This window comes from Netta rufina (genome assembly GCF_964035555.1).
Source record: "Netta rufina genome assembly, chromosome: 2".
Taxonomy (NCBI): Eukaryota; Metazoa; Chordata; class Aves; order Anseriformes; family Anatidae; genus Netta; species Netta rufina.
The window spans coordinates 53,055,140-53,069,993 of record NC_140124.1 but is presented as its reverse complement, the minus strand read 5'-3'; the positions used below and the strand labels follow the sequence as shown (position 1 = coordinate 53,069,993).

General features: G+C 44.1%; 1 protein-coding gene across 4 annotated transcripts in view; it reads left to right on the top strand.

Moving 5' to 3' along the window:
• ATXN1 (ataxin 1) overlaps positions 1–14,854 on the top strand; it is a 189,813-nt gene that overhangs the window by 58,746 nt on the left and 116,213 nt on the right. For all 4 annotated transcript variants that reach the window (XM_084282300.1, XM_084282299.1, XM_084282301.1 and 1 more), the window contains one exon: positions 98–224. The gene's annotated coding sequence lies outside the window, so the exon portion shown is untranslated. The remainder of the gene's footprint in view (positions 1–97; positions 225–14,854) is intronic.

Sequence of the window (14,854 nt, the reverse complement as noted above, 5' to 3'; positions counted from 1 at the left end):
ACATTGGAGAAAGGTCAGGGATTTCCCCTGAGCCACCCACCAATCACTTGAAATGACATTTTCATTCTGAGTGTTTCTTGGTTTGTTTTTGTTTAAGATCCTGGAGCCTGGGGAAGAGTTTTAAAGCAAAACATCAGATAAAAAGGCTGCAACATCTCACGTGAGAGAGGGGATAGAAGAAAAGAGACTTACAATAGCATCCTGAAACACTCATATGGTTTGAGGTGAGTGATTGGAGGGTCTTGTCATAAGTTACAGTTAGTTTGTAATTAAGTTACTCATTATTTACCTCAGAGTGTCATGATATTTCTGTCTGTGGCAATAAAAACAGCTGAGAGAGCGAAGCAGAGAAATTTAATGGTAAATCCAGAATCAGCAGTCAAAATATATAATGCCCTTATCTTTTTGAAAACGGACCCCATGAGGTCCAACCCGGCAAACAGGCGATTGTTCTAACATTTGTCAGGGTTGAACCCTGTTTAAATCAATGAGGCTATTCTCCCTGAAAGTTAGGCATGTGCCGAAGTATTTCCAAGTTTGGCATCTATATAACATGGAAACTCTGCAGAAGAAAGCTACTGAATGAAGTACAATGCATAGACAGAAAAATGCATATACAGCTATCTTACTGTTGGTGATAATGTCACGAGCAATCTGATTTTACAGCATTCTTAAGTGATACTTTTGTATTAAAGACATAGCTCTCATTTTCATGTTTAAGCACCTCGCTGGTGCTTACCAAACTTGTTAACAGAGCCTTTAAGTTCACCACCAGCTTGAATAATATGTCCACAAAATAATTGCTTCATCAGTGTAACTTTGCACAAGCTGAGCTAAAAGTATAAAGAAAATAATGTCGCCTTTCATAACTAGAGTTGCAAATTGCACTTGGATGTTTGAGTAGCAGCAGAACTACGAGTTCCCTGACTGAGGCTGAATTGTGTTGTCTTGAGTTATTAACTATCTTTAGTACGGACAATTAACTATGAATTGCAATGAAAAGCCCACCTTTTCCCTCTGGTCTTTGTTGTGTTTTTTTTCTTCATTTCTCTCATTAGAAAAGAATGACTTCCGAGTATTTTCTTGATTTTGTTTTTGTTCAGTAAAGAGCAAATGTTGCAGTTGTAAAACCAGACACTGAAATGTTGGCCTAAATGAAAACAGAAAACGAAAAAGAAAAAAAATTAAAATTCAAGTTATTTATTCCCTTCTGCCCCATGAGTGTGCTGAAGAAGACGAAATTGCTGTAAGAAACCCGCAGAGTGAAAAGGACCAACATAACATGGAAGAAGCAGAGGATATAGCTTCACCACTGTGCAGAATATCGAAACCCTTCGGCTTGTGGCATTTGCAGACATTTGTTGCTTACCAGGTTGCAGAAGAGAGGAGAGCACAGCTGGCCCCTGGTGATTGCTCTGTATTTGCTTTGTAGGAATAGAGCTATTAAATTTCTTTTGAAATCAACAGGCTCTCTGCAGGGAGCTAAATATTTCCTTTCTGGTCAGTGGACTAGAGCCATTGCTTGGGAAATTGTACTAGTCCTGTAGGCATTTGTACTGATTTCTCCAAAAAGTTAGGAACTTTTGCAAATCAGTGTAGACAACCCCTTTTTATATGCAGTACTTGCATTAGGGACTGTGAACCCAAACAGAAACACAAGACTCTTTCAGTAGGAGTCTGAGGCAATTTTTGTAGTTGTGAAATGAGGTATTAATGCAAATATATTTGCAGCTGCTGCAGTATGACATTTAGGAGCTGCGGTTCTTACCCTCCACACCTTTCTTTTCCCCTCTCTTCTCCTGTCCCTGCAGCTCAGGTGGGAAAACACTTGCTCTGGAGCTCACCCTTTTTCAGGCACAAGACAGCAATTATGACCAGCTCAGGTGAGAGAGGGAGGGTGAACCACAGCAGACCGTGTGTGCTATCTCTGAGCCCACCTTGCTTTCTCTCAGTCCCCCTTTCCTAGTGTCAAGCATTCCTTCTTAGCTCTGCTGTGCGCAAGTCACCACACTTTTACTCCTGTCTTTTTCATTCATGTCAGACCAGGATAACACGCGTGATTTGCCTTCTTGCTGCTCTCTGAGGAAGCTCACGTTGGAGTTCAGGGGAAGGTATCTTCACAGCATCTGCGTAGCCTTTATAATCATTCGATCAGCTCTCGGTTGCAGTCACCAAATTGTTGAGTCTTGTTTAGTTTTTGTTGTGTTTGGGAGTGGAGGAGCTTGTTGGCAGGGTATTAAAGAAAGGGAGGTTCTTTGGTGGCAAGAGATGCACTTCAAGATATATTAAATTGTACTGCTACTTCTGCCCTTTCTTGATGCTTGTTTTTAGCATGTGAAGAAATAATGCCCCCATCTGCGTGCCCAGAGAAGGTCCTGTGATGCGTGCCAGGGAGTTACGTGGGTGCAGAGCAGGCGGAGGGGCCGACTTTCTCCTGCCTTGTACTTTTCACTGGGACCAAATATGGGGGACTGAGCCTGCCCAAATTAAACACATGCCTGTTTTGTTTTGCCTTTCTTTGCTCTTCTTTCAGCTGTCAGTGTGCCATGTTCAGATGGCTGTGATCAGTCGCAAATTGTCCCCCGTCCATGCTCCTCGGCTCTCCTAAACCATTAGTTTAGTGGAGCTCTTTAACAAAGATGGCACCGGTTCGATTTTTTTTTTCCCTAGCTAATGGAAAAAGAGGTTGTTTGTTTGTTTGTTTGTGTTTTTCCCCTCAAGTCAGCTGCATTTGTTCCCAAAGCAACTTGTGTTAAGTGGAAATGAGGCTTTGATAATATGTGTGCTTGCTGGAGACTTGCTTAGATTTTTTTCCCCTGTATATGGATCTTTTCAATGGGGCGCCTCTATTGTGCAGCAGAAAGAAAGTGCACGGGCTGCCAGGCACATAATGGAATTGTTCATTTGTTTATGTAAGTGTGTGTAAGCCTTTGTGAAGAGGAGGTGCTGGGGACAGAGAATGGAGACCTTCACTGCGGGGAGCTGCGAGTGTCGTGGCACAGCCCCGGGCCCCTGTTCAGCGGGACACGGCCACGTCTGTGAGGCTGCTGGTGCACGCGTTGTGTTCAGCACTGCTGAGCATCACCTGGGATTTTCGCTTCTCAGCCTGTCACACAAAAAGGGGTGAAGCCGACACGGCCGTCGACTGTGCTGGCTCTAAACCACATAAGGCAAAATATTCAGAAGCTGTCGTACTCCCAACGCTTTCCTTTAAGCCATGTGCACGAACGGGTGATGCAAATATGAAACATGCCAATACTGGGCTTCCTCACTGTGAGGCTATTTATTATAAAGGATGCATGGTTTAAGTCAGTTTAGCATGGATTAGATAAGAGCTTGAACCAGGCCTTGGCTCCAGGCCCACCAGCAGCTTTGCGAAAGGCGGTGGTTCAGGCAGTTCCTAGTAGAGCCTGATTTTAGTCCGTAAATTGGGAGTCACCACAAGTTTTAAGCTGAGGCTTTTAAACAAGTTCTTGACTTCTTTTTCCTCGCCCACCACTCTTCTCCAGCTGGCTGTGGAAGTGCACAAGCCATTGGGGCCAGGACACAGCAGCGCAGGGAGCGGAGAGGGGCCTCTGTGGTGATCGCTGTTACACAGCCACGTGCTTTTTGTCCACAGCAGTTTTTCTGATTTAGGCCTTCCCTTCTGGAAGCACAGCTGGAGGTGTTGGAGGTGGGACCATGAAGTTTCCCAGGAACCTAGTGTCGATCGGTCTGGTGCTGAGCAAACCAGGCCGCAGTGTCTGGGTCCCCAGCCCTCACAGCCCTCTCTTGTGAGGGCTATTACCACAGCTTAATTACAGATACTAAAAAAATATGAAAAAGAAAAGAAAAGAAAAGAAAAACCACATTGTAACAAATAAATTCATAAAGCCTAAACTTATCTTTACTTTCTAGATCCAGGACTCTGTTCTTATCCATCCCCTGCTCCTTTGCCCTTGGACATGACATTTTAGGACTTTCCAGTCTCTGGCTGCACAGTTACTGGAGAGATGTTTGGTTACGTGTTATTTTACACATCTGTTACATATGTCAGAGTCGAGTCCTGCACCCAGAGACTTCTTGTGGATTTGCAGCACTCCCTGCGGGACTCTGAATCCATAAACCAATGAATGGCTTATGAGGATACAAAAATGTGGTCTTTCAACCTACTGCATATATTCCTGCTACAGTCATCTTCGTGTTTGGCAGAGAAAAGCTGGTATGTGAAAGACAAGAAGCACTGGTGAATTGGGAAGCATTATGGTATGGCAGTTAATTTGCTCCCTCCTAAGAGCTTCGTCTTTCTGGTTGGCAGTAAGAAAATAGTTTTCATGGTGATTCAAGTGTCTCAGAGAGAGGCTGCCTAAACAGCTGATGTTGCATATTGCAAGCGTAGCTTTAGCGTTGCGGCACTGTGGGGAGATGCTGAGTACCTGTAGCAGCACTGAGAGCTGAAGCAAAGCTGAGGCTTTGCATTTTGGACCAGAGAATCTGTAACTGCAGCCTGTAGAGGAAACGTGTTAGAATTCGGGTGTCTTTCAATTGAACAGTGTTTCCTCTGCTAACCTCACTGATCAGACTTCTGCATTTCTTCTCCTCTGTTTGCTAGTTCTGCAAGTGCATAAAGCTTCAAGAAACTGTTTGGCTGCTTAGCCGGTTGTTTTCGGAGGCACGTTGCCTCCTGTTGTGGTGATGCCTAGTGGAGTGACTGCTTGCCATCTCAGGAGGGGAATCCTACGGGTCGTGGTGGCAATACGTGTCATCCGATGCTCGGGACCCTCCTGCTAATCTCTTAAAAAAACATTGGTAGAGGGTTAGAGGCAGCCGGGTGAGACAGCACTGAGGAGCTGGAATGGGAGGATTTGCAAGACTGCAAAAACTGTTTTCCCTTGCCAGATGGCTCAGCAGCTGGAGCCCATGTGGGAGCGTCCTGCTGCCGAGCAGGGGTCTCTGTGCTGCGGTGCAGGGGAGCTGGGGACGTGAGGTGAAGATGTCCCACCCCACGGGCCAGGAGTCCTTCGGCAGCCAGCTGCCCTCTCCTCGCCGGCTCTGTTACGTGCCCACAGCATGGTTGCGGCGGGCAGGGTGCTGCAGCTGCTTTGTTTGAAATGATAATATTTTCTGCTGTTACTGGGGAATGCTGCAGTATTTTTCGTAAGTACGGGCTGCAGGCCAGTAATGTACAATAACATTTTGCTCTTCCTGTCCGGTTGCTACTGTAGGCATTCATTCCAACTTGGGCTGCGTTTGCAGTACATGGTATTTTTTTCTAGCCTCTGCTCATTATCTATTGTGGATATTTTTGGATTATTCATTTCTACCCACGTCTGTCCATACAAATCTATCTCAGAAAGCACTTCAGAGAGTGACAGTCTCCATTGAACAAGCAATTGTTGTGGCTTTCACAGAATTACGTTCTTCTGAAAGTATGAGGCAAGAATGAGATGAAAATGAAGATGAATATTGCTTTGTAAGTTTAAAAACGGTTATGGCTTTAAAAATGTTCGAGGCAGAGATGAGGCTAGCCTTCCTTTGGCTGATCACAGGCATATTTAGCATTAAAGACCTGGTCTGCACCGAGCTGTAGGTGGCTGAAACCTCTGGGACGGCAGAATCTGTGAGACATCCACCATTGTTGGAGCCTGTAATGATTCTCCACAGCTTGGGTTTTAAGCATTTTTCTTATTTCCAGAGGAAAGTAATCGTAACTTGGAACACAGTTAATGGCATTCATGCCAGCGATTGTTTATTAAGGTTGTCATGGTCTGGAGATGAAATTTTTGTGAAAGGGAAATTAAAGTCCTAGACATCAGAGTTCACAGCTAGCCAGCCTGCACGCAGCTTGTTTCTGGAAGGTAGAGGTTGAGTCCAAGAAGAGGAGAAGGAGGCAAAGCACGAAGGAGACAATTAATTTGTTTTCGGGTAAATTTGGAATAAAATAGCGTGTGTTATACAGAAAGGATTGTGCTATTTTTCGTGTGTAATTTTAGTGTCCTTGTGCTGTGCTGACTCACCAAACTACTTCAGTTTCAGTCTGCATTTGGTTTAAATTACCTTAGAGGCCTGCATTTGCATGCTGCTCTGTAAAGCGCTCCTCGTCTGCAGTCCAGATCGCTTTTTTTCTTTCTTTTTTTTTTTCTTCAGCATTTCAACTGACTTGCCTTTTTTCGTTCTCCAGGTCTCTGCTTTACTAGCATTTGCAGCCAATCGCTGTGTGCCTGCTTGGGCCCTGTGATAGGCGAGAAACATGTTGCAGTAACAGATAGAACAAGGAGTGAATCACTGCTTTCTGCCTTTCAATTAGATTACCTAAATCACTACGCAGGAGCATTCCTTTTTGGATGATATAGCAGCACGATTATCTCACTGCCTTGACGGAGCAGTGCTGGAAGTGAATATAATTCTTCTCCTATTACATCTTTAATGAGCTACAATTAAAAATAGTGTGTTGGCGTGCCAGTGTAGATGCGTTATTCACAGAACTTTATTGAAGCCACTTCGGATGGTATATTTGGTCGACATCATGTTTTTCTGAAAACCTTAAGAATTAAACAGCAGAAAAATCTGTTTTGCTAGCTGCAAGCTAATTGGACAGTAAAATACGTCAACTAAAAAGCTACAAGGTCTGCACTGAGTCTTTCAGGGCAAATCTTGTACTCTATAGTAATTTAAAAAAAAAAAAATCTCCCAATACAACAGGTTTCTACAGAGCTCCAGCTGGGTCCTAGGTCTCTTGACACCTGTGGCAGTAAGTCTGAGTCACAGATAGCACAAAGCTGTGAATCCTAATACTCTCAGTATTCAAAAGCACACCTACGTAGGAGTTTAATTTCGAGTGCTTCTTTTAGCTCTATTTTTTTTTTTCATCCCCGAAAACTAACAAAATTTAAGAGTCATTCTTAGAATTTTGCAGAGAAAATTTTCTCAGCACTTGTGGCTTTGTGAAGGATTGACATCACTTAGGGATTAGAAAATAGCGCTGTCAATTTTAGCTTGACGGCATTCCATTCTGTGCTCCAAAAACCTGATGAATAACAATGGATGAGTCAAAGATTTCTTGGAATTTTCGCTTTTTTTTTCCCTTGTGCAATTCCATTGCCATTTTTAGCATGGAGGGCAGTTCTCCAAAGAATGTCTGTGTGCTTGAACTGTGATTTCTTGAAAATTCAGAAGGAAATCGACCTGAGGGTCAGACAACAAAAAAAGCTTGTATGTTTCTATGTATTTTGGTAACGTTATGTGAGCTAGATTGAGGAATTCACGGGAAAAGGCAGGATGTGTTTGCTGGAAAGTTGTTGCATCCCTGCTTGAGCAGCGTGGCTATCTGCCTATCATGCTGCTTCATTATGTTGTGATGAGATTTTGCTTAATGATTTTACATGTCTTGTCAGCTGTGGTCAGGGAAATTGCCTGACAAAACAAATTATCTGTGGATTTGGGAGACTTTAATTCAATTTTTTGCTGCACTGCAAGTCCCCTGTATGATCTTGGACAAACTTCTTGAACTGTATAGTTCATGGTCATTAAGTGCTAAGAACTGAGAACTGTGTAGACACTACTGATTCAAGTTAGGCAATGTTGTCAGCTGATCATGGCAAAATCATTGGGATTGGGGTGAATGAAATTATTAACTCTGCATATTTGTTTTTCAAACCGCAGAAGTGGCCTGTATCAGGAATATTCTGACATACCAGGATGAATGGGTGAAGTACGAAGCCTTCAGAAGAATTAAGTTTCTGAAAAGAAATTGAAGGGGAAAACAGGTTAAAATGATTGGAAAGGGAGGATCCATAGGTTTTTCTCCTTTACAATAGATAGCTTGTATTTTACTCAAAAATTGGCAAAAAAAAAAAAAAAAAAGTGTCCCCTTAAAAGCTGCTGTGTCAAATTTGAAGAATGATTTGAATTCAGTCATTAAAGTGTGAAATGGAAGGATTTTAGTTCTGCTTTAAATTATGCATCTCAAATTAACCTTAGCTGCAGAGTCTCTGCTGCCGCCCCCGTAATGACACATTATTGGTACTAATGGCTTCTTTGTGACTCGAGATACAAACAGACGTTCTAGACAGAAACATTCAGGCTCCCAACTAAATAAGATGCAAGGCGTGCATTTCCACCTTGGTTTTCTAGTGCCCAAGCCCTGCTCTCCTGGTGGCTGGTGCTCACGGGCTGTTCTTCCCAGTTTCTAGGCTCTGCTCCTCGTCCTGGCAGTCGCGGGCAGCTGAGTAAAAACCTTCTTCTCAAGCTTGGAAGAGCAGGAGAGCCATAAATTTGCAATGAGCGTGGAGCCCAGCCAGAAACCAAGTGTTGTAGAGAAACAGGACAAAGCCTGGAATGTGGGCATGGGATGCGGAGGGAGCTTCTAGCAGATGATCATCCTGGGAGGAAAAGGACCCAAAATTGTGAGGGAAACAGGGAAGAGAAGCCAGGATTTAAGAAGGAAGTTGCTAAATAAGGGAGGGGTGAGATTAATAGATAATACAAACAGCGGTGGTTTGTTAACCCTTTGTGTGCCCTGCTGACGTGACAAGGAACCATATTTTTGGAGCTCTGTACACTTCAGTTTCTCTGAGGCTCACTGGCGTCATGTGAAGAACTCCACCTGTACCTGAAATTTCACCCACAGGTTTTACAGCTTCCAGTGTGCTGCTGCTGTCTCTCCCACCAGGAATCATAGTTACTGCACAGAGCTACTGGGTGGGCAACTGGAGCAAGTGAGAGTGGCCGAGCCAGGGGAGCTGCCTACAGAACACGTACAGAGTTGTACGTGGTGATGAAAGAGGAGTGACTTGGCAAGACAGGCCCAAAATTTAGAGCCTAGCTTTAGACTGTCCCAAGGATAATCATTAGTTGGTGGGTTTGATCCATTACAGATGTACCTGCCCTGGCTGCATGATGCTGCGTGACTTACCATGGGGTCAGCTCTCAGCACAGAGTGCTGGGGAGTGATCATGCAGTATTCTGGATCCAAGGTGGGGTTGCATTTAACTACGTAAAGTCAAATACAAGTAAGTATTCAAATGCCTCCTTTGCATTTCTTAAAGGAAACATGTTCCTGAACTGGGACCCATGATTTTTTTTTAAAAAATGGGAATGCTAATATGTCACATTTCCTAATGCATAAGAGATATTTGTATGAATATTTGAAACACCAAATAGGATTGCCACAGTAATAAAACAGAAAGTGTTTTGTCATTTTTCTTTTCTGTACGTATTTGTTTATTGATGAATTTATTGATTTCATCCATTACTTTAGAGTAGGTATCCTAAACATTATTGCAAATTATAAAGGCTCTGCTTTACGTTAATAAGCTCTTAAGAGTGCTGATGGAGTGAAAAGAAGTCAGAATTCAATAGCAAAGGCCTGAATAATACCTAGTATTTTGCATTGAATACGCTTGTAAAATATTAGTGCCTTTGTTTGTCCTAATTGCTAATTCAAAAAATACTCATTTGCTATTCATTATGAATGGCCTAGTAGCACATGCCTTTATTTTCCATCTTTTCCAATAACCTACCTCAGATTTTCCATTCTATTTGTAGTGACCTTAAACTGGCTGGAGACAGTGGGAATATATTATGTGAGTGGGAGAGAAGAACTTCACTGTTAAAGAGATAGCAGCCCTTCTGAAACCATGAGTGAAAAAAACACAAAAGTTCTGAAATGGAGATCTTAACAGCACAACCAGATGTAATCCAAGTGATCTGAAGCAGAAACTATTACATTTCACACACATGCACACACAAAGAATCTTTTTCATATTTCTAAGCTCAAATTTCTTCTGACTTTTCTGATTTTCCTTACGGTTTACTTTTAATTCATTAACCTCTTTTCCCATTTTTTTTTCTTACCTTCAGAAGTAATGTGGTTTATGAATATGCTAGAATGCAAATATGAACACTATAAAATTGTTAGGCCGCTGTTGTCATAATGCTTTTTAGGGCCATGTTTCTCTGTTTTCCAGCTATGATGAACAATTTGTCATGACACTTGAATTAGTGTCATGTGTTTTGTTTGGTGCTATTGTTCTAGCCGTGCTTGAAATATGTATTTTCTTTTGGATGCAATAGTATGATGACTGGGGATAAATGATATTTAATCTGTTGAGTTATGTTATCTTCCAAGTGTTTGTGACATGTCACATCTGATGGCATATGCGACCTTCTTCTCCATCTCTGCTTGGCCGTGTAATCTGTGCTTAGTTGTCGCTTTTACACATTATTAACATCACAGGAGCTGTAACTGATGACGAAAAGGAACATAAAATACAATGTGTGCCCAGGATGCATTTACATTTCGTCTTTTATTGTTTGCTTTGGATGTGGTTTGGGCTGGATGGTGTGTTAATTTTTATTTATTTATTTATTTTAAGCTGTGTGTCTTTTCTTCTCCATTGAACAATGGGAGTGTAGCAGTCCTGTCAACCAAGGCCTCTCCGTTCATCCACATAATAGCAATAAAAGCCTCTTACGTAGTGTTTTTCTAATACTTTGCAAATAAGAGCTTATCCTTCGCAGTGCCAAGCAACTCTTCTGCATGTGTGCTGACCCCGAGCAGCGCTTTGTTCGCAGCAGGAGTCAGCCCTGCGTGTGTGTATCTGGTGCTGTTGGCAGCCTCCCTTGTGAGGTGGAGTTGTGTTTTTGGAGGCACCTTCCCCTGCCTGCCGGATACAGGCATTGCCAAATCTTTGCTGGTGAGAAAGAGTTGTTCTGTCTGTAGATGTGGCCGCTCACTGGTCTAGGTTTTAGCTCTGGTTCTAGGGAGAAGTTACCTCTCTGGGCTTGCTTCAAGGTGCCATCCCTCAAAGTGAGCTTTGGAAATTGTCTGCTGCACAGAGGGATGTAGAATAGCTGTCTCAATGTGAGAAGTACTCTATGAAATTGTTCCACTTACTGTTGCTACTTGTAACACCTACAATGACTATAAGTGAAGGATATTGGAGGGGGAGGGAAAAATCATATTACTTCATTTAGTTTACTCTGTGCATATTTGACAGCACTCTGCATATAGTCAGTTACATAATTTCCTGGGATAGTCAGGTTTCTCTTTATTTGTGTGGCTCTTTCTCTCAGCAATAAGGGAAAGAAAATATATTAAGGATCAGAAAATGCGGCTGTAAAGCCAGGAAAAATTGTCAGCAGCCTTAAGAAGAGACCTAAGTATGTGGAGCTGCTCTTGAGTCATCTTCCAAAAGCAACTCAATTCCCGAATAACAGCACCCTTTCAGGCTTCGTTTCGAGATGGTATGGTTGTACTTGCCTAGCCAAAAAGGTTGTACAAACCTAGCCAAAAAGATGAGCAAATGCTCGTCTGAGATACCAGTGTTTTACGAGGTGTGTTTTTGCCACATTATCCTGCTTAGGAGCTAGCGAGGGGCAGGATTTTCCCCTCCCGAGTGTCAGGACCCCTGGTGCGCTGGGGCTGAATGTGGGGTTTCTTTTCCTGGAGCGGGCAGTGCCGGTAAGCGGTGCGTGCGCTGTTGTGTTTTTGTCATCTGCCTCTCTCGGTTAACTGCGGCCCGGTGACTTTTTAACCCGCTGTCCGTAGGCCCTTGTTTTACAAGCTCATTAAGGTGGCCGGGATGGCAAAAGCAGCCGTCCTGCCCCCCTCCCGCCCCCTTGGGTGCTCGTTAGATCGCTTCCTTGTGCTGACATCAGCGTTGTGTAGTCGTGCTCCGAGCCAGGCCTGGGAAACCATCCAAGTTAAAAATAATCCCTCAAGAAAAAGAAGAAGAAGAAGGAAAAAAAAAAAAAAAACGTATCAGCAGGATCTGTTCCCGGATCCAGCTCATCGGTGTGTAGTGTCTGCCCGAGGAAGCGGGGCTCTCCTCAGAAAGCTGCCTCTCCTTCCTTGCGTCTGTCAGCCCGGCTGCACTGCTGGTGATTCCCGAAGCTGCGAGGCGGCGGCAGCCAAATTCACCTGAAAGGCGCCGCTTTTGAAGGGGTGAAGATGCCTGGGGTTCAGTGAACGGGGAGACCCCCAGGCAGCTCCCCCCCGGGGACAAAAAGCTGTCAGCAGGGGCTCGGCCGCTGTCCTTGGGCCTCCTGGTGAGGCGCGGGCCCGCTGCTCGGGGAGCCCCGCTCCGGCGCGGAGGAGCTCGTATGAAGACACACATTGTGGTTTCCTGCTGTTTTGCTTTGTAACCAGTCCACTGGTAAATATAGCTTGCGTGTGGTTATAAATTCATTCCCTCATTACGGGCGGTTGTTGTGCAATAATTATGTAGAAATTACGGCCGAGGATTGTTGCGGACGATTTTTTTTGTTTGTTTGTTTGTTTTGTTTATGTATTTGTTGATTTAGTGCTTGATGGACGAGTAGGCTTTGGTGTCTCTCCTGGCTACAAGCAGGGCCACAAACAGGTGTCAGTCGGGATTTGGTGTGTGCACAGGCACCATCTCGCGGGCTGCTGACTTCGAGTGACTCCCTTCATCAGGCTGCCTGGGCTCTGCAAGGCAAACCTGGCCCTGCCTTACTCAGGCACCTTCTTCTTCCTCCTCTTCCTCCTCAGGCAGACATGGTGTGCCCTCCTGCCAGTTCTGTACAGGGTCTCTGGCTCAGGCTCTGGTTGGATGTGGAATGAAAATAGGGGTGTGTTTTTTCTTTTTTCTTCCTTTTCCTTTATTTAAAATTCCAGTCAAGCAGATCCAGAACAACACTGCCTGTCCCTGCTGTGTTCTCATTTTCCTCCCATCCCTCCTTTAATTTTAAATTATCCCCTGCGCTGTGTTTGCAGGCCATATGTGTCCTTTGAACTCTGAAGAAGCTGTGCCAAAAGGAAGCCTTCCTCTTCTCCCCTCCTCCCATCATGGAGCCGCTCTTAGATAATTGCAATTAGCGTGCAATGTGGAGCAAACCCGGGAGTGAAGTTCGTGGGTGAGTGTGTGCAAATTTCCCGAGAACTTAGGAACGCGTGCACTTGGTCTTTGCCTTTTAAACCTGCTGAAATCCTTCAAGAGCTAGGCGGCCGCCGCTGCTCGGGGAGGTGTTTATAACCCGAATTCGCCTACCGCGCCCCTCGCAAGGCGCAGCAAAGGCTGGAGCCGCTGGCAGGAAGCCACAGCTCCGTCGGGGCCGCGGAGCGGAGGAAGGTGGAGCTGCCTTTCATTGTGTTACTGCGCTCGGCAGAAGTCAGGCAGGAGAATAAGTGGCTTTACGAGCGCGCTGCAGGCTTACGGGAGTGGGAAAGGTAACCTGGCGCTGCTGCACGACTTCGTTTGCAACCTGGGGAGAAGAGGGGTGCCTTGCTGTGCCCGCCTTCAGGTGGCCACCATCAGTGCCAACTCAGCGGGAGCTCCTAAATGGGGTTCACTTTTGTATTGGTCTTGGGTTTTTGAAGGGGGATGTCCCCCGTGGAGAAGCGTGGCAGGAAGCAGATGCCTTTTGGGTCCCCTAGAGAAGTGTCTTGCACGTTCCACCAGGTTTCTGACCTCATTTCTCAAAGGAGTTTTAAATGGGGAGAAACAAGAGTATTAATTAGTGCCTCATTAAGTACTTGTAGTCAAGTATGATAATTTTCTTGAAAGGATAATGTATTAGATGAATAAAAATACTCTCCATTTAAAAATGAATACAAAGTCATTTTAAACCACAAAGATTATTGTACATCCCTGAAAAATTAATGTGATTAAAGCAAAATATATTTAATAAATTGAAAAGACCCTCTTAGGCTGTTTAACTTGTTGGTCTCTAATTAGTTGTTCTCATATCTAGTACTTCAGTACTTAAACCTTACCTGCAGGAACAGGAAATAATTGCCCGACCCCCGACCCCCCAGTTCATTTTTTGGCTTGTAATTACCTTTTTTTTTTTTTTTTCCTTTTGTTTTGGTATTTTCTGTTGTCTTTCTCAAAGATTGGCTGCAATGAAAGACGAGACTCTAGACAGGGTAGAGTGGTGATCACAAATAATACAAAGATTTCTTTGATGGTTTTAGTTAATGTGACCTACCTGTGTGCTGATATCCAGGTTAGGAACTGAAAATAAATATTTTCAAGGATGGTTTTCCTTCTGTCACCTTTGTCTGTGTTGTGGTATAGGATGTGTCTGCTAAGATCACATAGGCTTCTTTCTGTGACTTCACATGACTTCAAGTTAAATATGTTTTGTTTTGTTTTTTTCCCACACATAGTTTGCCTCCAAGATGAGTTTTGGATTAGGTATTTCCTCTCCCCTAAACTCCTTCACGTTGCACTGCTTAATTAAAATCACTCTATATCTTGTGGAAGGCAATGATGTAAATGGTTGGAGCTGGAGACCACGGTCATGGATTCAGTTAATGTATGTATGTAGGGAGGACATAAGCAGTGTTAAGAAAGCTTGATGGAAAATGGAGCAGGTACTGACTTTACAGCAGCCTATTTTTAAAGCTTTATGGTGTCATTAGGAATGAAGGCACCTCCTCACCAATCTCGGCACAAACAGTGCATGTGCTTGGCACCTGCCCTTCTGTGACTGCAGGGCAGGTGTCTGCTGCCCGAGTTCCCCAGACACTGGTTCCTTGCAGCTGGTCAGCAGCACAGATTTGGAGACCAGCAGCCAATGGTTCTCGAGATTTACCATTTGGTTATGGTTTAGGTACCCAAGATCCATTTGAAAATGTTAAGAATTGTCCAACAGACTGAAAAATATTTTCTGGTTCTTCGGGTACTCTGTCATGCTCTCCCAGGTGCTTTCTAAACTCTCAGGCTGTTTGCTCATGATGACCGCCAGCTTTGCTTCATCAAGATGTGTCTTTAAGGATTCTCTGTGGTTAAGCAGAGAGCCTTTGCTCCTGATTATCCACCCTGCTAGTTGCCTTTTAGCCTTGCTTTTCTGCACTTTGCAGCGTGGCCAGGCTTAGGCAATTGAGATGCTAGCTGCTGCCTTCTAG